A 23,174-nucleotide genomic window follows, 5' to 3' on the forward strand; every position below is an offset into this window, starting at 1 on the left:
TATTATTTACTGAACTGATTCATTTTCAATTGTATATATAGGAGGTCATTTGTGTTTGAGTAGACACTGAGTCTCTCCAGGGAGTCTTCCTGTTGGAACCTGTGCAAAAGCAGGTTATTTAAACACATTTCCATGAGGATTTTAACTATGTCTGGAAGTGCCCTTAATGGTGGTCAATGTTCAATTTAACAATTAATTTACATTTGTTGTACCTCACCCACTTCTCATTTAGTTATGCTGCTATCCTATGATACTCAAACCAGCCTCGACTTGATTCTGTGTCAGTCTGGGGAGAAAATGTTTGAAATCTGGGGGTGACCACTTTTGTGGCTGCCATATCCCTCTACTAGCTCGACCATTACCATATGATGCATTCTTGGAAGTGAAAAATGTGTTGATCAAACAGATGGGATTGTAACAATTGGATAAAGAAATAAAACCAATTATAACTCAATTAATTACAAATCTGTAGAACAATCAAACAAAAGCTTGTGCATCACCTACTTTAGTCCCATTGATTTGGAATCACACTGTCAAGGACAGAACGCCACAAGATTCAAAGTAACAGAGTTTATTAGATTACAGAACTCAAAAATGCCCGTAAAACACAAGGGCCAGGCAGTTTTTGCCTTTAGGAGCAAAAAGGGGCAAAAGTAAATGTTCAAAAGATAAACCGGATTAAACCGGAGTTTAATCCGGGTAAAAACAAACTGCTTGCGTCAGCCTGGGTATAAACGAAACGAAAGCCAAGGAACAAAAGATACAAAGAATGCAACTAATTGGCAGCAGATTCCTCTCTGCTGCCAACACTGTGCTTAGAGTAACTTGCGTCGCTCCCCCACACACACAGCAGACAGGATCTCCAACACGAGTAACTCAGCCAAGGATTGTAGCAGTTGAGTAGACCAGTTCCGTTCCGTAGATCAAAGCCAGAAGCAGACGTTTGTAGTTTTTCCAAGTCCAAGAAGGGGGGAAGACAAGCCGTGGTCAGTTCAGTCCGAGTTCTCAAAGCAGGGGATGGCGTCCGTCAAGAAGACGACGGAAGGTCAAGCTAATAAGAGTAAGCACAGGTTTGCACAAACAAATGCCCACACAATCCCTCCCGCCGTCTGACCCTGGATTCCAATCAACTTACGTCACAGCACAGGAAAGCACACAAGTCTTCAGGGAAGCGTCCCACACACACACGGATCCCAAGCGTTTGCCCAGATTACCTTGCCCAACGCAATTTGCAATTGCTCTCAAGCCCCATTTTATGCCAGTTACAAATCTTCATCACTGTCAGCTGTCCTCCTTAACCCGGGCGTTTCCTCATCACTTTCCTCGTCAGAGCTGGAACACCTCTGACTACGCCCAACAGCATCTCCAGCTGTGGATCCCGTCCCATCCCTCCAGCTAAACCATGGGTCTAATCCTGAAGGTCCCCATTCATCTTCTGTCCCATCATGGCCAGTGGCACCCACTTCCTCCCTTACCCGAGTCCAATCCATCTCATCCTCCTCTGAGCTAACCAGCCCCTCCTCCATTCTCTCCGTAAACCCTTCGAAAGACTCCTCGTCAGATGGTGCTGCAAATATGTCTCGCAGTCTTTTTCTCTCTCGCTCCTCGAGAGTATCTGACTCTCGAGGAGTCTTACGCCCACGTCTGTCAGTAACAGAGCCATGAGGCTCAATCATAACACTATCCCCTCTCACAAAGGCCTCCTCCCCCGATGGCGGAGAAGTGGCAGTGATACCCTCCGCTATAGCACCACGACGACTAGAGGTATCAAGTTTCAACAGCGAACGATGAAAGACTGGATGGACCTTTAAACTAGACGGTAAACGCAAACGAAACGCAACAGAAGAAATCTTTTTAACGATAGGAAAGGGACCCAAATACCGAGGCGCAAACTTTCCCCCAGCCTGTTTAATATGTTTGGAAGATAACCACACCAAATCCCCTTCTTCCAACTCCTCCCCTGCCTGCCTGTGGCGGTCAGCCTGAGTCTTCTGCGTTGCCTTAGCTTCCAACAGTAAGCGACGGGCAACATCATGCAATGCAGCCATTTCCGAAGAGCGGTACACAGGGTCCGAAGAGACCACATTGGTCGACGGCGCCACACCTCCCCGTGGGTGAAAACCATAAGTTAGCTCAAATGGCGTATGCTGACTAGACGTGTGCACCGCATTGTTGTAAGCAAATTCCGCCACCGGTAACCACTTTACCCAAGCCGTGGGTTGATCTAAACAAAAACAACGCAGATACTGCTCTAAGAGCCCATTAACCCGTTCCGACTGTCCATCCGTTTGCGGATGGAAAGCTGAAGACACGTTTAACTTAGTCCCCAAACACTCATGGAAGTGTTTCCAAAAGCGTGACACAAATTGCGGAGCCCTATCTGAAATAATCACCTCGGGTGCTCCGTGCAAACGATAGATGTGCTTTGTAAATAGTAAGGCCAACGTAGGGGCCGCCGGAATGGTTGAACAAGGAATAAAATGAGCCAGTTTACTAAATAAATCCACCACCACCCAAATACAAGTATAACCCCCAGACTTAGGCAAATCTGAAATAAAATCCATGGAAATGATTTGCCATGGCCTCTCCGGAACAGGTAAAGACGATAACAACCCTCTAGGGCGCCCAACAGGCGTCTTACTCTGCTGACAAACGGCGCAGCTGTCACAAAAGCGCAGAATGTCTTGCCGCATCTTTGGCCACCAGTAGCTCCTGGTGATAAGCTGTACGGTCTTGAACCTGCCAAAGTGCCCAGCCATGGGTTCGTCATGGTGGGCTCTAATCACCTCCAACCTGAGGGTCCCTACTGGTACGTAAACCTGCCCCCTACGCACCAATACCCCGTCTTGATCCTGGAGATGCGGCAGTATGGTACGGTTACCTGCAGAGAGCAGCATCAGTTGCTCCTGAGTCCACACATCATCCTTCTGAGCCTCAAGGATCTGGTCATGTAACCCAAGCTCATTATCTACAACACACAGAGAGGCAGTAGGCAAGATGGTCTGACATACTACCTGCTCATTGGTCTTAAATTCCGGCTTGCGGGATAAAGCATCGGCCCGCAAGTTTGCCTTCCCCTCCACGAACTGCACCTTGAAGTTAAACCTGGAGAAAAACAAAGCCCAGCGGATTTGACGCTGGTTTAACTTCTTTGCTGTTTGCAAGTGCTCTAAGTTCTTGTGATCAGATCTGACCACGATCTGGTGCCGTGCCCCTTCAAGCCAGTGCCGCCACACCTCAAACGCCACCTTAATCGCCAACAACTCCTTCTCCCATATGGTATAGTTCTGCTCGAAGGGTGTTAGTTGCCGCGAGTAAAATCCACAGGGACGCAAGGTCCCTGAGGAATCCTTCTGAGACAATACAGCCCCCAACGCGTAGCTAGAAGCGTCCGCTTCTACCACGAACGGTCTGTCAACATCAGGATGGGTTAGTATGTTGTCCGATTGAAAACTAGACTTTAGTTGTAGAAACGCCTCGTGAGCTTCCCGCCCCCACACAAATGGCTGTTTCTTGCGCAGAAGCTGCGTCAAAGGTACCGTGAGCTTTGCAAAATTCGGAATAAACTCCCGGTAGTAATTAGCGAAACCCAAGAACCTTTGTACATCCTTCTTAGTCTTCAGCTCCTGCCATGAGTTGACGGCGTCAACCTTATGTGGGTCCATTTTAAGTTCCCTACCTGACACTACATGACCTAGGAACTCCACTTCAGGCACATGAAAGACGCACTTGGAAGCCTTGGCGAAAAGCCCATTAGCCCGCAGTCGGTGCAGAACCTGCTTGACATGTTGACGATGTTCTTTCTCGTCCTTAGAAAAAATCAAGATATCATCCAAATAAGTCACTAAAAATTGGTCAATTAGGTCCCTGAACACATCGTTCATGAACCTCTGGAATACCGCAGGAGCATTACAAAGCCCAAAAGGCATGACTCGGAACTCGTGGCATCCGAAACACGTGTTAAATGCCGTCTTCCATTCATCCCCTTCCCGTATACGGATTAAGTTATAGGCCCCCCGCAGGTCAAGCTTGGTAAAGACCTTAGCCCCTTGCACCCTTGATAACAGTTCCGAGATTAAAGGGAGCGGGTACCTATCCCGAATGGTGTATTTGTTTAGGATCCGATAGTCACAGACCAGCCTAAGTTCCCCAGTCTTTTTGGCTACAAAGAATACTGGTGCCGCAGTTGGAGAACTAGATGGGCGAATAAACCCCTTGGCTAGATTTTCATCTAGAAACTCCCGCAAAGCTTGCCTTTCCGGTACAGTCAAGGCATACAGCCTCCCTGCTGGCAGTTTCGCACCTTCTGCCAACTTGATGGCGCAATCATATGGCCTGTGCGGTGGTAATTTGTCCGCTTCTCTTTTACAAAATACATCAGAGAACTCCCCATACTCAGCAGGCACTCCCTCCATATCAGAATGAGTAACATTTAGAGTGCAACAATCCTGCCTCTTTAAGATCACTTTACGTGTTGCCCAATCTACTTGTGGGTTTACTACAGCTAGCCAATCCATCCCCAGGATCACATCATATCTAGGCAAGCTCGTAATATCCCACACAAACGTTCCCGTTACTCCCTGCACCTCCCACGTTACTGCTGAGGTTTCATGGTTAACCACCCCAGTCTCCAGCAGTCTCCCATCTGCTCCTTCCACCCACACGTCGCATGCCTTGCGCACTCTAGGAATGCCATGCTTCTTAGCAAACTCAATATCTACATAGGAGACCGTAGCCCCTGAGTCCAGCAGTGCCAAAGTAGAAACAAGTTCCCTTCCCCCAACAGATAATGTAATGGGTACGAAAACATGCTTCCTCCCCTCAGTTGACTGCTTGAGGAGCCCTAGTGCGTTGGACTCACGTCGCACTAGGGCTGGCCTTTTCCCGAAAGCTGGGAAGGTTTCACATTACAATTTTTGGCAAAATGCCCAGCATTCCCACAGTACAAACACAAGCCCAGCTGCCTCCTACGGCTCTTTTCCTCTGTAGACAGCTTTTTAAAGACCCCAAGCTCCATGGGCTCTTCCCCCATCACCACAGGTGCCCTGGTTACATGCATGGGTGGCGCACACATTGCTTTTGAGTGTTTACGAGCCTCGAACCTTGCGTCTAAACGCAGCACCTTAGCTACTAAGGCGTCCCAGCTTTCAGCCGGCTCCAAGCGTGCTAATTCATCCTGGAGCATATCACTTAACCCGGCAGTAAATAAAAGCATGAATGCATTTTCCCCCCAATCCAGCTGGTGGCGATACAGGTTAAACTTATTTAAGTAATCCAAAACAGTCCCCTTTCCCTGTTTCAACCGATACAGAGCCCACCCAGCGTTCTCCGTGCGGAGAGGATCCCCAAAAGTATCAGTTAACAACTTTTTGAAATTATTCAAATTGTCCTTGACTGGGTCATTTCCCAAAATTAAATTAGTGGCCCATTGTCCTGCGGGACCGGTCAACAAACTCAAAATAAAGGCCACCTTGCTAGTGTCTGTAGGAAAAGCATGAGCACTGAGCTGAGAAAAATAAAGCTCCACTTGTGCCAAAAAGGTTGGCAACTTGCACCTGGTTCCGTCAAAGCGTTCAGGAGTCAAAACATGTCCTTTCACAGCCTGAGCTGTTTGGCTAACGGTAAAAGCCGTTTGCAATTGGTCTACTTTGGCCCTTAACTCATCCATCGTCTTCCTGACGGGTTTATTGCTGCAATAAACTTTTTATGGGCGTTGGGCAATCTGTCAAGGACAGAACGCCACAAGATTCAAAGTAACAGAGTTTATTAGATTACAGAACTCAAAAATGCCCGTAAAACACAAGGGCCAGGCAGTTTTTGCCTTTAGGAGCAAAAAGGGGCAAAAGTAAATGTTCAAAAGATAAACCGGATTAAACCGGAGTTTAATCCGGGTAAAAACAAACTGCTTGCGTCAGCCTGGGTATAAACGAAACGAAAGCCAAGGAACAAAAGATACAAAGAATGCAACTAATTGGCAGCAGATTCCTCTCTGCTGCCAACACTGTGCTTAGAGTAACTTGCGTCGCTCCCCCACACACACAGCAGACAGGATCTCCAACACGAGTAACTCAGCCAAGGATTGTAGCAGTTGAGTAGACCAGTTCCGTTCCGTAGATCAAAGCCAGAAGCAGACGTTTGTAGTTTTTCCAAGTCCAAGAAGGGGGGAAGACAAGCCGTGGTCAGTTCAGTCCGAGTTCTCAAAGCAGGAGATGGCGTCCGTCAAGAAGACGACGGAAGGTCAAGCTAATAAGAGTAAGCACAGGTTTGCACAAACAAATGCCCACACAATCCCTCCCGCCGTCTGACCCTGGATTCCAATCAACTTACGTCACAGCACAGGAAAGCACACAAGTCTTCAGGGAAGCGTCCCACACACACACGGATCCCAAGCGTTTGCCCAGATTACCTTGCCCAACGCAATTTGCAATTGCTCTCAAGCCCCATTTTATGCCAGTTACAAATCTTCATCACTGTCAGCTGTCCTCCTTAACCCGGGCGTTTCCTCATCACTTTCCTCGTCAGAGCTGGAACACCTCTGACTACGCCCAACAGCATCTCCAGCTGTGGATCCCGTCCCATCCCTCCAGCTAAACCATGGGTCTAATCCTGAAGGTCCCCATTCATCTTCTGTCCCATCATGGCCAGTGGCACCCACTTCCTCCCTTACCCGAGTCCAATCCATCTCATCCTCCTCTGAGCTAACCAGCCCCTCCTCCATTCTCTCCGTAAACCCTTCGAAAGACTCCTCGTCAGATGGTGCTGCAAATATGTCTCGCAGTCTTTTTCTCTCTCGCTCCTCGAGAGTATCTGACTCTCGAGGAGTCTTACGCCCACGTCTGTCAGTAACAGAGCCATGAGGCTCAATCATAACACACACTCTGGATAACTTCAAAAATGTGAAAATTATTATGAGAAAAATTAAGAATGTTTGGTGCTTTTCATTTCTGTTCTTATTCTTTAGTATCCAAAATTCGGAGTTATGAATCTCATGCCTGTTCATATCTAAGGGTTGCACAGATCTCCGTACAAGATAGATTATTTTTGATATTACTAAATGTAAGCAACAAATGCAGCATGGCATTTTGCATCTGGTGGCAAAAGACAAAATGATGTGTCACTTACAGTACCGGGCTAGCAATTGAACATTATTAGCAATTCATAAGCATCTCACCATACCTGAGGACACCCGCCTAATTTTGATGTGGAGGATAGACCAGATTTCCTCAACATCTAAGACAAATAGCAAAGTGTGTGTGTGTGGGGGGGGGGGGAAGGTTGTGGATGCCACCACTGAAACCATTTCCATTCAGATCCAGAAGGGCAAGGGTGAGGGAAGAAAGGGAAGGAGAGGGAAGAGATCTAAACAAACTATATATTTTTCTTTCTCCAAATTATTCTTGATTTGATTCCACAAATATACTCCTACCCTTATAGGAATAAAACTGTGCACTACTTCCGTAAGTATTTCCCCTAACACAAACATTTTAGCAAATGATATAATTTATTCAAGCAGCTTTTAATTCAGTTGTTGTATTCAAACCTGTTTCTTCTGTTGCAACTTCTCTAAAGTGCCCTCTACTTGTTTGTCTCTCTCCTAGCATATGAATCTTTTTATCCAAATGCAGAATTAGACATTCCATTCTGAGTCACTGGGACTGAATTTGTAACAAAATCTTGTCCCACCATAAAAGAAATGAGTATTTGTTTGTGAACAATGTGGAGCAAGATTCCTTTAATGGCTTAGAAGATTCAAGCTGTATCCTGGGCACATTACCTGGAGGTAAGTCTCACTAAACATAGTGGGATGTTCTTCTGAGTAAGCATACACTGTCTTGCTTTGTCAATGAAGTAGTGTCTGTTTAAAGAAACATCTGACTTGTTGCTTTCAATAAAAGGGAAAAAAACTCTAATTATGTTGAGGTTAGTTCTTCTTCCCTCTAGACACGGTGACACCAAAGATCACCTGTAACCTGAGCTGGGTTCAGTGAAGTTTCCCAACAAGGAGAAAGACTGGCAACCCGGAGCAAAGAAATGGTGTCAGTTTCAGTGACAAAGTTCTGCATAGTTAGAGAAAGACAACCCACCACCTCAAGTAAAACAACTTCTTATGCTTACTATGAAGGACATTATTAGAAGCAAGGAAGTATTTGGTCTACATTTCAAAACAGCATGGCATAATGATCACAACATTTTGCTGGTGATAGACTCAGTCCCAGTAATACAGTACGTGCAATATTTCAAGGGCAATGTGCACAGGTAAAACAATGTTTGAAAGAAAAAAGAGGGATTAATTTCATAGATTTAATTTATTCTTTCAAACTTCTTCAGCCCTAACTATATCAGACCATTTAAATTATATACAATTCTTTCTCTTTTTTTTTAAAAAAAGAAGGAAATTATATCTATTTGGGGTTAAGCTTTTGTGTGTTGGGGGGGGGGGGCAGTCTGTTTGATGTTTACAAGATCGACCAGACTTCTGCTCTTGTAACTTTAGGATTCATGCTTATGGTAATTAATGACGGAATGTGATCCAAAAAAAGCTACCTCTCAGGTAAGGTAACACCCCGTTTAAAGGTCTTCAGAGGTACTGCAGATCAGGGCAATGGGAATGGATGACTGGAGGGCTCTCTTGGTAGTGGAGCCCATTGAGACAAACAACTACAGTAGGATTTTAAGGGACCTTTAGAAATGCCCAAACTTTCAATTAGAACACTGCCTGGCTGAAGACGTAGGCATTTATCGGTGACTTCAGTAGAAATAGATATGATGTTAGAGCTCTATCTTTGTAGCTACAACTGATAATGCAAGATTTTGGTTAATGTTTTGCACACAAAATATTTTTAAGTAAAATCTCTCTCCCTTCTCACCATAAATCTCATGGGAATTGCTTTTCCCAATTGAGTGTCTCATTGTGTCCAGACTCCATTTCTCACTTAGAATTAGAAAATGCGTGAGTACATATTACATCCCTATTACTCATGAACAGTTAGCATCTGGACTCCAATCCCCCCTCACACTCTTTCCCTCAATGGTGAGATGTATTGTGTTTCTGTTTAAATTATAGTGTTCATCTGTACATATAAATTAACATATGCATAATTTATGCAAATTTGCCCTCTTCTGCCCTTTCTCCTTTATGAAATTCATTTCTCTTGGCAATGTGGAAATGGCCACCATAGTCTACATGCTAAAAAAAACCTAAAAAGGTGGCATGTGGTGAAACTTCTTTGCTGTGGTTCCAAAATCATCCTACATTTCCACATTATTATACTCCTTTCTGGTCTTGAAATGAAATATTTCTTCTCCTCCTCCCACCCCACTAAGATTACAGGTTTTTTAAGTTTCAGAGAGATTGTAAAGGCACTGAAACCACTCACCAGCATAGCAAATAACCATAAAATTATGCGAAAATTGCATATACCATTATCTGCAAGGGTATATTTTTCATTAACTCTGAAATGAGCATACAAGCTCTAGTTGGAAAAATGTAGTGTGATGTTCTTTATTTTTTTTCTCTTTCCTTTTTTGTTAGATGGTAAATGAAATGAAAACTTTTCTGAGAGTCTAGAAGGCAGTAAGTATAGTTTTCTAATACCATTAGCTGTTGTTTTAAGGATCCCAGTTCTAAAATGAATGTAGCACTTATAAAAAGTGCCACAGATTGACAGTCTTTGAGCATGAATTCCTCTGTTTTGCTTCACCACAGGAACAGAATGTGTCTGTGTACAGAAGGCATGGGCAAACTTCAGCCCTCCAGGTGTTTTGGACTTCAACTCCCACAATTCCTAACAATTTACTGGCTACCTAACACCTGGAGGGCTGAAGTTTGCTCATGCCTGGCTTATAGTATATAGCCAGCACACTGTAGTACAATAATGGAACTATGCCCTTTCAGATGTTTGTTTAGAAGGTAACCCTTATCAACCAGCACAAACCTACAATGAAAAATGATTGAAGCTTCAGAACACACACTGCCAATGCACCAAATATACCTCTGCTTTCATTTGTGTCTAAGGATATTCTGCCTGTAAACTTGCCTTTAAAGGTCTAAAGCTACTCATTATGAATGCAAGCCAAAGGAGTGTAAGTCACACATGTAAGTCACATACTGATTCTAACTTTGATACTATACACCAGGAAGAGCAGCTATGTGGTGATAGGGTTGGGGACAAAATGCATTTAATTATGTTTTGAGACCATTTCCTGGAAAAAGTTAATTTTGAGGAAGTTCAGGAAGCTGGCAGAGCTTTGAGGGGTGCAAACATGGTGTTTGTAGCACATGCAAGCTATGGGCTGCATGTTCCCCATTCATGCTACCATCTTTGCTACACCTAAATAAATACCCATTTAATAAATATTCAGTTGCTATAAACAATGGGTGTCATTCAATCACAATAAAGTTTCTATTAGAGTAGAGTCTCACTTATCCAAGCTTCACTTATCCAAGTTTCTGGATTATCCAAGCCATTTTTGTAGTCAATGTTTTCAATATATCGTGATATTTTGGTGCTAAATTTGTAAATACAGTAATTACAACATAACATTACTGCGCATTGAACTGCTTTTTCTGTCAAATTTGTTGTAAAACATGATGTTTTGGTGCTTAATTTGTAAAATCATAACCTAATTTGATGTTTAATAGGCTTTTCCTTAATCCCTCTTTATTATCTAACATATTCGCTTATCCAAGCTTCTGCCGGCCCGTTTAGCTTGGATAAGTGAGACTCTACTGTACTTGCAAAATCTCTACTTTAATCCAATACTTCCATTCCTATTCTGGAAGTACCTTCACAGTCCATTAGAACTTCAGGACGCTAGATATTTCTTTTGCTCACCATGCTAATTGATTTCCTAGTGCTTACGCAACCACTAACGGAACACAAAAGCACTAGCGGAACAACATCATTTGTAATTTCTCTGTTAGCATTACATTAGATACAATCCAATTGCAGTTTATAACAGAAATAAAACCTGTGTGTACTCACTGTTTGGAACAATTGAAATGGAATTTGGAATTGCATAGTTACACCTGCTCACCTATGTCTTGAAATGAACTGCTGGCTACTATATTTACAAACCAATTCCTGATATGACAGGTAGAGTTTAAGTGGTACTTAAATGCCCGTTTTAAATCTTCAAATCTGGGTGTAACTTTCAAAATCATGCTAGCCTTTAAATTAAAATTGTATGACCACAGGACTCAAAAATGTCTAAAGGCCATATAATATAATAATAATGATTATGTTTATGTGTTTCCACCACCAGCAAGAAGGGCACTTTAAATAAAATAGAATAATGGCCAAAGCACTTTATACCAGAATGACACTTGGGACCAATTACCTAAAATGTAAACTAACGTAAAAATCTATTTAAACCAATAAAAAGAAAAAAGGAGAGGCAAAAGAAAAGCTATATTAGAAGGACCAGTAATGGATTTCTTAAAAGTACATGGTGACTGAGGCCCCTTCCACACTGCCATATAATTCAGATTATCAAAGCAGATAATCTACATTATCTGCTTTGAACTGGATTGTATGAGTCTACACTGCCGTATAATACAGTTCAAAGCAGATAATCTGACAGTTTAGAAGGACCCTGAGAATGCCTTCACGTGTTCAGAATTTTGAATGTGAAGATGGTAAAACAAAGGCCAGTCTATAATGAACAAAAATATCCTCAACTGAGTGAGGAAAGACTCCTTTTTCCACTACTTGAAGCAATGGAGGATGTGCTGTCAGGGCTGGATATTAGTTCAAGTAATTTGAGTACATAGGAACATAGGACATTGTCTTACACTGAGTCAGAAAATACTAAACTGATAAAGAAAAAATAAACACAGATCTGAATTCAGCGCAAAAAAACGATAAGAATGACCTAAAATTATATCTGATGAAAAATACTTGTTGGCTTGTGATATCAGCAGTTGAATGTTCTGGGGGTGTTTTTACCTAATCAAAGTGTAGATGTTTATATCCAAAGTGTTTCTTGCTTAAGTTTTAATAATACTGAATTTTACTTGGTTTTTAACTATGAAAGAGCTAGTTCACACAGTATTTTATGTAGTATTTTAAGGGTGCATCTCGCCATTGATTTATGTAGCATTTTAATGGTTTATATAGTATTTTAATGGTGTATTTCATATTGTATTTAATAATCTGGTTTTTATGTATTTATTTATTTGTCCTATATGTGAAAAACCTATTGTTCTTCCTGGTCCATTCCAATTGCTTGGCTGCCAGATTTCCAAAATTATCGGAAATCTGAATCGACCAATGGAATTTCGCATATAAACTACTGTTACATAATTTAAGTTTCATGGGCCTGCCAGCCAATTGATGATGAAGCAGCAGCTCCCCTTGTGGTCAGAATCGAGCATACCCTCATGAAGCCAGAAGCTGGAAAATGTTAACTTGCCTCTGTGTCTTTGTCTCTGTCTCTGTCTGTATGTCGTATGGCATTGAATATTTGCCATGTATATATACATTGTGATCCACCCTGAGTCCCCTTTGGGGTGAGAAGGGCAGAATATAAATACTATAAATAAATAAATAAATAAATAAAGGAGACAGCCAATCACACCCATCATGGAAGTGAGTTTCATAATCTTGGAATAGCCCAAAAGAGGACTGTCTCCCATGTGCTCACCAAACATGCATGTGAAGATGGCGGAGCTGAGAAAATGTCCTTATTAGCAGATCTCATAGCTCAATTTGACTTGTTTAAGAAGATGCAGTCTTTCAGCTCATTCGAACCCAAGCCATAAAGGGCTTAAAGGTCAAAACTACTACTTCAATTTGTACACACATTCACGCCACAATGGGGGATGTACAAAGAGGTGCCAATTTCTGAAAACAGTTAACTTGCTGAAAAGCCTTCACAATTAATTAATGAAATTCTGGCCTATTTTCAATCCATATTTATGTTTTACATTTTTGTTTCCTTCATTGTGGGAGGAGTGAATGATTTGTGGCATTTTCCCGCTGCTGCTGCTGTTCCTCCATCAATCAGAAATGTATCGAAAGGTACTTTATGCTCAGTGAATCAGACATGAATAACATAAGCAACGGGTGAGAAAAATTACTTAAGTTGCATTCAATAGTTACTCTACTCCTAAGGAAAGTGTTGCTAGTTGTATAAGGTAAGGCTGTCAATTTTCACTCAGAATTTGACTGAGTGAAAATTTGACTGAGATGGGCATTGTCTCTAGCCAAACAAAGACTGCTGTCTGATATCTGTCTCTGTCTCAAATACAGCTTCAAACAACAAGATGGTGTCAATAGCAGTGCTGGAAGAGGCTTTGGACATCTCACCAAGACATAAGGCTATGCCCCTGTTTTCCACAAACCAGTCTCCATTACATATCCACTATTGCTCCACAGTGTCCTCCAGCCCTTACAAGTAACATTTAGAAATATGGGGACTAGAGATAGGATAGGCTGAAATCAGGCAGTCTGTCTAGTGCAAGAGGGAAGTGGTTTCTGTTAGCATAACGACACTATTGAATTGGTTACAATATTCTACTAATGAGGCTCCTTCAAAGTTTAGAAGGGAAAGGGTAGTGCCCCCTTTTCTATTGTTATTTATTTATTTAATCATGTCAGAAGCAAATTGACAATACAGTTATAATGTATAAAAAACCACAAAGTTAAAAATTTGGCAATATGCTAAATTTCCTTTGACCAGAAGCTGGCCCCCAGATGGCGTAGTGGACTAAGTGACTTAAAGGTTGGATTGCTGACCTGAAAGCTGCCAGGTTCGAATCCCACCCTGGGAGAGCACGGATGAGCTCCCTCTATCAGCTCCAGCTCCATGCGGGGACATGAGAGAAGCCTCCCACAAGGATGGTAAAAACATCAAAACATCCAGGCGTCCCCTGGGCAACTTCCTTGCAGACAGCCAATTCTCTCACTCCAGAAGCAACTCAAGTTGCTCCTGACACAAAAAAAGTGCCTCTAGTGTCACTGTAAGAAGGCCCTCCATTGTACATATGACAGGGCTGTTATTATAATCCATGAGAAATATTATGCAAGAGATGACTAAAATAGTATTGAAATATATATAATGTACTGCATGTTGCCTTTTAACAAATGATGTATAAAAATGAATTGGAACTTACTAACTGATATGATGAATGCTGGACTTGGAAAAATCTGAGGTGCATATGCAAATACACTAACAAAAATACTTTTTTAAAAGATGCAGCCCCCAAACAGTTAAAGAAACCTGAGTGCAGACCACAGTCCTGCCTCAATGGTTTTACTTTGAATGCCCTGTTTTCTGTCCTGGCCTGGCCTGGCTACATGCCTGCCCTTTTATAGATGCTAGCATCGTTATTTATTTGCCTTCCCCAATGCCCATCAGGTTTGGGGAGCAATGTGACAGATCTATGAAAGTAGACAAAAGTACAATCAGTATTTTGGCTTAAATGTCTCTCTCTCTCTCTCTCTCTCTCTCTCTCTCTCTCTCTCTCTCTCTCTCTTTTTGTCAAATTGACACATTTCTGACATCATCAGCTGAGTGTTATATTTTCTTGGTATTTCCTTACACTAATATTTTTTACACTTTATTCATTCAGAGAACTTATTTCATGTTGACTGTTATATTCTAGTTTCCATTCTAGTTTTGAAAAAAAATGGGTAGGTACAACAGACAATATTCCAAAGGAATGCAACATTTAGCAGAATGGTCGGTCTTCAGGCATTCTGTAAGTGTCCACCCTTGTTCTAAAATGTGCATTGAAACCAACATGGTCTTTGAACCTTATCTCTCACCATACTTCCACTACATGTACTCTCTAAAAATAATACAGCCATTGGGCCAGAGTATTGTATGTGCCTCTCATAATGAGGGATAATGTTGTTCAATTAATATATTGAGAAGCCCATCCGCATGGTGTAGTGGTTTGAGGGTTGGACTACACTGCTGGAGACCAGAGTTAAAATCCCTGTTCAGGCATGAAACCCATGGGTGACCTTGGGCAAGTCACACTCAGAGTAAGATGAAGGCAACGACAAACTTCTTTAGAAGAAATCCTGCTGAAAAACCATTGTGACAGGATCGCTGTAAATCAGAAATGACTTGAAGGCACACAAAAACAAAGTCCATCCTATTTATATTTCCTAAATCAGTATGCAAAGGGAAACAAATTGCCACATTCTCAAACTTTTGTAATGCAGTTCTCTGACAACAAAAAATACATTGAAATATGTGGTATGTCAAAAGAATGTCTACACAAAAACTTTAGTTTCCAAGTGTACAAAACACTGCTATATGAAATAAGCATGACTGCAAAAAATTTATACAACAGTGTGTATGTTAGAGGAAGCACAAAAAATGCAGACAAAATTGATGCTGAAATAGGGTGGAACAAATTTAACACTGAAGAAGCACGTATTCATCCATCCATATGTACTATGAGAAGTACATATTCATCCATCCATATGTACTACAGAATTAGCAGATGGAGTAAAGGATGTTGTTCTGTCAGCAGTGTTAAAGTAAGATTCAATTGCAATAATGTAGTCAGCTTTTATAAATGGAATAGTGAGGTGCCATCTTTGGCACTTTGTGAAGTATCTTCCAAACCAGAGTCTATCATTAGAAATTGATTAAATGGGAGAAAACAAATTGAAGCTTAATCCAAATAAGACATAGGTGCTCCTTATGAGTTGAAAGGCAGATCAGGGGATGGAGATTCAACATGCATCGGATAACACTACATTGCATCTGAAGACACACATTCTCAGTTTAGTATATTCCTGGATGCAGACATGAGCCTAAATGTGAAGGTTTCAGTGGTAGCCAGAAATGCATCTGCACATATAAAACTAATACAGTAAGACCCCTGTGTCTACAGGGGATATATTCCTTACTGGACTTTGATCATGTGAAACCTTGATATGACCCAAAGCCATTAAATTACCTCACTTCCAGTCTCAGCATACCATAGAGTTGCTTTGGAAGACCTAGAGACTCCTAGAGAGTTAAGGTAAAATTGCTTTTAGAGGACCTTGAAAATAACTAAGGAAATAATTTTCTCTGGGTGTGGGTAGATGAAACCATGGATATGGTTTTAACCCATGACCAACATAGATTGCCAACATAGAGATGAAAAGAATGTTAGAAAATATTCAAATATCATCTAAAATATGTTGAGAAGAATCCTGTACTGAGAGGAATCTTCAGTTTGGGACTTATTCTGAATAAAATCCACAAATAGTTGTTTTTCTGCACCCAAAATGCTGTAATTGACTGTTTGTTCTACATAAAATACAAAATTTATTAATTTATATGGAAAATAGCAATTTTTGTTCAGAAAATAGCATATCCAGTCCAAGAAATATTTTTCTATTGAAATCCTATTTCCATACAGAAAATGCTGTTTCTGGAGCAAAATGGTTTTTTTTTTCTGTGCAAAACAACCACATACTAATTTTGAGCAGAACAAATCCCAAACTGTGAATAGCCTTCAAAAACTGTGGTTTTGGGGGAAAAAATCACAGAGGTGAGCAACTGGCTGGAATTACTTTGCTGCCTTTAAGAAGAAACTTGGTAAAGAACCATCTCTTAATATTTTTTTGCAACTAAAAGACCCTGTGAAATTCATGAGGACACAATAAGTCAACAGCTGATTTGAAGGCCCATGCACATATACACTTTTTGAGAATGCTGGTACAATATTCTTTTTTAAAAGCAGTTCTTCAAGCTCAGAATTACAAGTACAGGGCGGGACAAGTATAATGTTCAATGGTAACATTTGCCTAAAGAACTTTATGAACTATTTACTTCCATTTCATATTTCACTAATGCTAAAATATTCTTCACTCACAGATAGCACAGAACCACCGACACAAATGGTAAGGACATAATTTTCATGCTAATTCAGCTAGAAAAATAAAAGTTGAGAAGAACCGGAAGACTCATATTTCATCTAATATTTGATATTATATACTCATTTAATCTATATATTTAATATAAAACACAGACCTAATACCAAAATATATAGAGAGGTAAGTAATTATCAAACTCAATCATAATGAGAAATATAAATAGGATACAGAGATATTTCCATCACAAAAGCCATACTTATATTCCAGATTCCTTCTTTCTTTCATTCTTTGGCATTTACTGAATGCAGTCATGTAAGGACTTTTAATTTGATTGGTGAAGCAGCACAGAGATGGATGGTTTTTAACTCTCCTGTTCTGCTTTCTGTACCTAAATTACCCCCTCAAGTGGCTATTTCATTCACAGGATGGGGGAAATACAAGTGCTTATATCATGTCCATAGGTTTCCATTATGGAACAAATAGTGTAGCATGTACATATCTAGCAGGTTTTCCTCCCTGAATGCAAGTATAGCCCACTTCCCCCAGCCATACTAAATGTAATGCACACAGTTCCTCACCCAGTAAAGAGGTGCTGCCCTTGATTTTGACATCAGTGGCCTGAAAGATTCAGTGCTGGATCAGAGAAGAGAGGAAGGGTTCAGATTTGGTCCCACTAAACAGGCAATCAACATTATTCAAACAATCCATTACAATCTTCTGTTAATCACAGCCCATTTGTTGGATGACCAAGGGAGGCTTGATTCTTAAAAATGCTAAGAATATTAAAAAATATTTGGAAAATGCTTTTAAAAACCAAGAACCAGCTAGGAACTTATGCAACACACAAATTCACATGTATTTTTGGTGAGCAGAAAATAATATGATAAAAGCAGCATTTTGTGAACAAAAAAGCTGGTTTTTGCACAAAAAGTTATGTACAAATTTTGACCAGAAGAAGTCCTTAATTGTGAGCAGGCTTCAAAAACTTCATACATAGCTTTTGAAGACTTGAAAATTGGTACAAAATACTAAAAATATTCATTGATTCCTTTAAGAGTAAGACTAATGAAGAATTATGGAGCTTTTTTCCATAACTTGTTGCCATTTATAATTAACATTTATAATTTTCAAACATATTTCATATTGTTCATTGATTCTGTTAGAATATGATGCTTTCTTTCCTGGGTCAGATTGTAAAAGAATTTAACTGTTTCAGGTCCCTCATTGGTTTAAGTCCTAGTGCTGAAACAAAGGAGTAAAACTTCCTCCCTCTTTTCCCATTCTCTTTCTCAATCATCTAATATATCTGCTATTATCAATATTTGTTTGTGTTACTTGAAAAATAGTATCAGGTTGTTATTCTTACTTAAACTATAGAGTTGAAAATGAGTTGACACACAAATGCTTTTGCCCTGCTGCCTGTTGTACTGTTCATTTTTTAGACATACAACAGGAGCCCAAACTAAGCATAATCGACCTACTACATAAAAAACAGAAATGAGGCAATACAGGAAGGCCTATTGGCTCAAGCATGAGAACCCTGATTGTTGGGATGTCTAGATATATGGACTCAATTTTCTCAGGCCATATTCATATCAACACTCTAAGCTATGTGAAGGATACAAGTAATTTCCAGAGAAAAATACAGTCCATCCACACCCTCCCATAGAACACCATTCTAGCCAATATAGATGGGAATTCTGGGTTACTTACTGTTTCAAAAATACCTCTGTTTTTCCTAAAATGGTCCAGGTGTTTGAAGGGTTTTTTCATAGGTGGATGCAGATGGCCCTCCACATCTCCTAGCAGGCAACTGTATTTTAATTTTTGGAAGTTGCCCACCCCTGACCTTTTCCTATAAAATAAAGTCTGTTCAGGTTTCTTCCATGCATCATTACCATCAAGTGATCTTGAGAACATGGATGACCCTCACATACATCCCCATTCAGTGGGTTCCAGTTCAACATCCCTCCTATCCACGACACCAAGTGATTCCCTGTATGTTGGGAACTGAATTTCTCTCCCTACTCAATCAATATTCTCTACTCTATGCAATTTAGGACTTTGATTTTCCAGGTTATAGAATTGGTGATAAGAGCATATAGGAGCAAAAGGAGTAGATGAGCTCATTCACCCTTCCTCTCCCTGACCATGCAGATAATTGGACTGGGCTTGGAAAATACCTGACTACTTCTTAAGTTGCAAGCTGCAGGAAGCTCACTCTTTCCCTGTATTAAGCTGATTAAGGAGTGAGCAGTGGAAGACATTGCTTTACAGAGAGAATGCTGGTGTAGCAGTTCCCTACTGACACAGTAATTTTGTAACCTATGATTGTTAATCGTATTATATTGTTCTAAAATAATTACCCAACTGCTGATGCTTATGTAAATAGTGTTTATTTAGTGAGCATTCAATATTTTGTCATCATGTAATTTTTTAAGTCTTTTCCAGAAATGTCTGTAATTCATTGAGGAATGTTGATTGGGGAAGGAAACAGTAGCAGAGCCCTTCCTGTATAGAGAGATGAAAGCCCAATATAATCTGCACAACTAATTTTTTTTTTCAGTTGTGGAAATGGTTGGGATCCTTTGCCAACCATGCAAGAACCAGTCTCCCCCAAACCCACCTTGCATTTGCAGCAGCCCCTGCAACAGCAACTTACTGGCCAGTAACGGAGATGTTGAAGATGCTTGTATAGCAATATGCATGCATATGCACTTTCACCTATGTATTATGCAACCATAATTGCACTGTCATATGATACATATGCTAACGAAATGTAGAGGTTCCACACTGGGAAAAAATGATCAGTCATAGGGAGCTTGTGGATGGATTAGACACCAACAAGGTTCCAGCCATAATATTTATCATATTGAAAGTGTCACAGAACAGGATAGAGTCACCTCACAGTAAAGGCATGTTCTGCTATTTTTTTCTTTTTTAAAAAAATCATTTTTATTAAAGAATATTTTTAAAAGATTTACATCTTCTAGTTTTGCTAAAGGAAGGTATGGGGAGGGAAGGGTTTAGGTTAGTCAGGGAGGGTTAATAGGGGGTGAATGAGTATTGGGTTGGTGAGATTGGACTAAAAAGAATTGAAAGATCGATTTGTAAGAGGGTAGGTTTTGGGGGAGTCAGAGGGAAAGTTCGGGGAGGAGTCTGAATTCACATGTCCGGAAAGGTAGCCTAATGGGGGAGGGGGGAAGGGGTAGACTTCCAATCTTCTTTCTTCCATACTGCGTCTTGTCTTATCCTTTCAGTTCTTCCGCTATGTATTCTTCAAATTCGGACCAGTCTGTTTCTTTCATCGCCTTACAGGTGCTTCTTTTTAGTAAATAGGTTAGTTTATCCCTATATTTTATATCCATTAATTTCTCTAACCACATTGCTTTTGTAGGGCAATTAGGGTTTTTCCAATTTTTGGCTATCACTATTCTTGCTGCTGTTACAGCATATATATAAATTTTAGATTTATTTTCTTTTTCCCCTGGAGAGCATATTCTATCCTTGTTTTTCATATCATAAAGTCCTAATAGGTAATATTCCGATTTACAAGCAAGGCCAATTTTTAGAATTTTTTTACATTCCATATGGATCTCTTTCCAATCATTTTTAATTTTTTTACAATTCCACCAAACGTGAAAATATGACCCTATCTTTTCTTTACATCGCCAACATTTCTTATCTCTATTTTTGTACATTAATCCAAGTTTTTTTGGTGTTAGATACCACCTATGAATTGTTTTTAACCAATTTTCTTTTAATTCTATAGAATAACAATATTTCATCTTTCTGTTCCAGATATTTTCCCATTCGTCCATGGTTATACTTCTGCCCACATTTCTGGACCATTTTAACATTGAGTCCTTTACTATTTCAGATTCTGTCTTCCATTCAAGTATCTTATTATATAAGATCATTATTACTTTTTTATTTCTTTTTAGAAGACCGTCCCAAAAACTATTAGTCATATTAAATCCAATCTCTTTGTCTGTTTTATAACTTTCTTTTATTTGGTGGTATTGGAACCAAGATACATTTTTATAATTTTTTTGGATCTCTTCTAATTCTTTAATCGATAGATTTTCTGAATTCTATTTTATTTTTCTTATAATTTCTTTATATGACGGCCAATTTTCCCATCCGAGTAATCTCCGTTGGCTTGCCTCTAATGGAGAGAGCCATAATGGAATTTTGTTGTAAAAATATCTTGTATATTTTAACCATGTTTTAATCAGAGACGATCTCACAAAATGGTTCCCGAAATTTTTATCTACTTTCATTTTGTCATAACATAGATAGCCATGCCATCCCCAACATAAATTAAACCCCTCTATAGTTATTTTTTTTCCAATTTAACCCAGTCTATTACCCAATCTAATGTGCAAGCCTCATGGTAGGTTTGTAAGTCTGGAAGACCAAAGCCATGCTACTTTTTTCTGAAATAAATAATAATGTCAAGACGGAAACCAAAAAAGTAACATTCTTCAGAGCTAATCTAAACCAGCAGAAGTGGAGTGTTTTTTGCTTTCAAATAAGGGATGTCCCATGTAATACAGGATACATGACAAGACAACCCTACAACAGTGCACTCCACAAAGTTGCTCAGTTACCTCTTTGGCTTAGTTATCTGGGAAGTGTCCATCATGTCTAAGGCTGGCCCTGAAAATGTATCTGCTCCTTTTCTCCTAGTATTTGGAACTCAGTGTGTGCCTTATATAGCAGCTAACCATTATTACAAGAGGTGTCTGCTATTTGGGGGCTGGATTGGGTGGGGGCATGTAGTTTTAAAGTGTAGTTTTGAAAGCATCTTAATAATTTATGTACCATGACAAACAAGGTTTAATTGTGTGTGCTTGTGTGTGTGTGTTTTTTGTAGTATGTTTGCTTTGTATTGTGCCATGTTTGTTGTTAGCTGCCTCAAGTCCCTATATTGGGAGAAATGCGGGACAAAAATAAAGCTCATAAATATAAGTATTTCTAAAAGTAATTAAAAGAAATGGGTAGACATGGTGCATAAGCACCATGGTTGTAATGCCACATAGCACATTCTATCCTGATTCCCCCCAATCCTCAATTACCGGGAAGTAGCTGCTGCGATCAGCATGGGGCTGTTCCTATGTTCATTGAAAAATAGTTGTCCGACAGTTCCACCCCCTCCCATGAGAAATCTCAGGTGTAATAGGAAGACAACATCCACTTGCAATCCCCTCTAACATATTAGTGGTAAAAGAAATATCAGTCAGCTCCTTCTCAATCAACAGTAAAACCCCTGTCGATCACAATGGCTACTGCTTAGTAAGTGGGGACAGAAATGCATAAATTAATAACTGTGATAGAGTATTCTGGCCAAGGTTTTGATTATGCTTGCTGAAAAAGGAAAGGAAAAAGCAACATTTAAAATTATAACTATAATAATAACTGTAGTTTCAGGACTTTGGGACGATAATGGTATTTAATTGTTTTAAAAATAAATTTCCAAGTTTTGGACTTATATAAGTGTCTCTGCTTAGGTCCCTTCCCAGTTGCCCCTCATATACACTGCAGCGACTGCAAATGCATCTTCCTGTCAGCTGTTCAATAGAGGAGATGTCAAAGAGAAAAACTCTTTCTATAAGACATCCTTCCCTTAATGTGTGTGGATGAGTGTATGTATGTCTATGGGAGGAGCATGTGTATGCGAGTAGGCCAGATGTGTTCACAAGGGAGAAAGGCAGATAATGACCCTCACTTTAGTCACTATTCATGGCCCTATGCCTGCCCCGCCCCTCAATTCTGGCTGCAATTGCTGCTATGCAATTCCCATTTACAGCTCATCTCTTCATGTGGTCCTACATATGGTCCTTGTGGCTCCTGTTAGAGGGGATTTTCCAGACAATGTAAAGGTTCCAGCTCTTATCCACATATCCTTTCAAGACTGCTTCACAATGTATATTTCGTAATGCAGAAATACATTTGTCAAAAAATCTGTTATCATGTCCAGAAAATATTTATTTTACAGTGTATTAATGGCTTCTGAATGCACATATCCAGGATAAAAAGGCACTCACTCACTGCCACATATATTATGCAGCACATATTTTCTGATGCATTTTAGAACAAAAGTAGATATTATATATAGCAGGCCACATTTCCACTTCCCTTCTTGAGAAGTAACATCTGGTAAAAGAAAACTGTACAAGTGGACCTCAACATCTACCAGGTTTTTCCAGCAAAGCTGCACATCATTGGTTGTCACAGACCAAGAGAGCAAAAGAGAACCTCATGTTCAGTTTTATCTGTCACTACAAAGAAAGAGGAAAAGAGATGCCAGTCTGTTAGTTTTGGTCACATATCTTATATTTT

General features: G+C 40.2%; 1 long non-coding RNA gene across 1 annotated transcript in view; it reads right to left on the bottom strand.

Moving 5' to 3' along the window:
* Nucleotides 1-17,368: 17,368 nt before the first annotated feature.
* The window catches only part of LOC134295491 (uncharacterized), a 48,074-nt gene continuing 42,268 nt past the window's right edge, over nt 17,369-23,174 (bottom strand). Inside the window, exon 3 of the long non-coding RNA XR_010002086.1 lies at nt 17,369-23,113. This is a non-coding gene — a long non-coding RNA (uncharacterized LOC134295491). The remainder of the gene's footprint in view (nt 23,114-23,174) is intronic.

Source organism: Anolis carolinensis, chromosome 1, assembly GCF_035594765.1.
Source record: "Anolis carolinensis isolate JA03-04 chromosome 1, rAnoCar3.1.pri, whole genome shotgun sequence".
NCBI classification, from domain to species: Eukaryota; Metazoa; Chordata; class Lepidosauria; order Squamata; family Dactyloidae; genus Anolis; species Anolis carolinensis.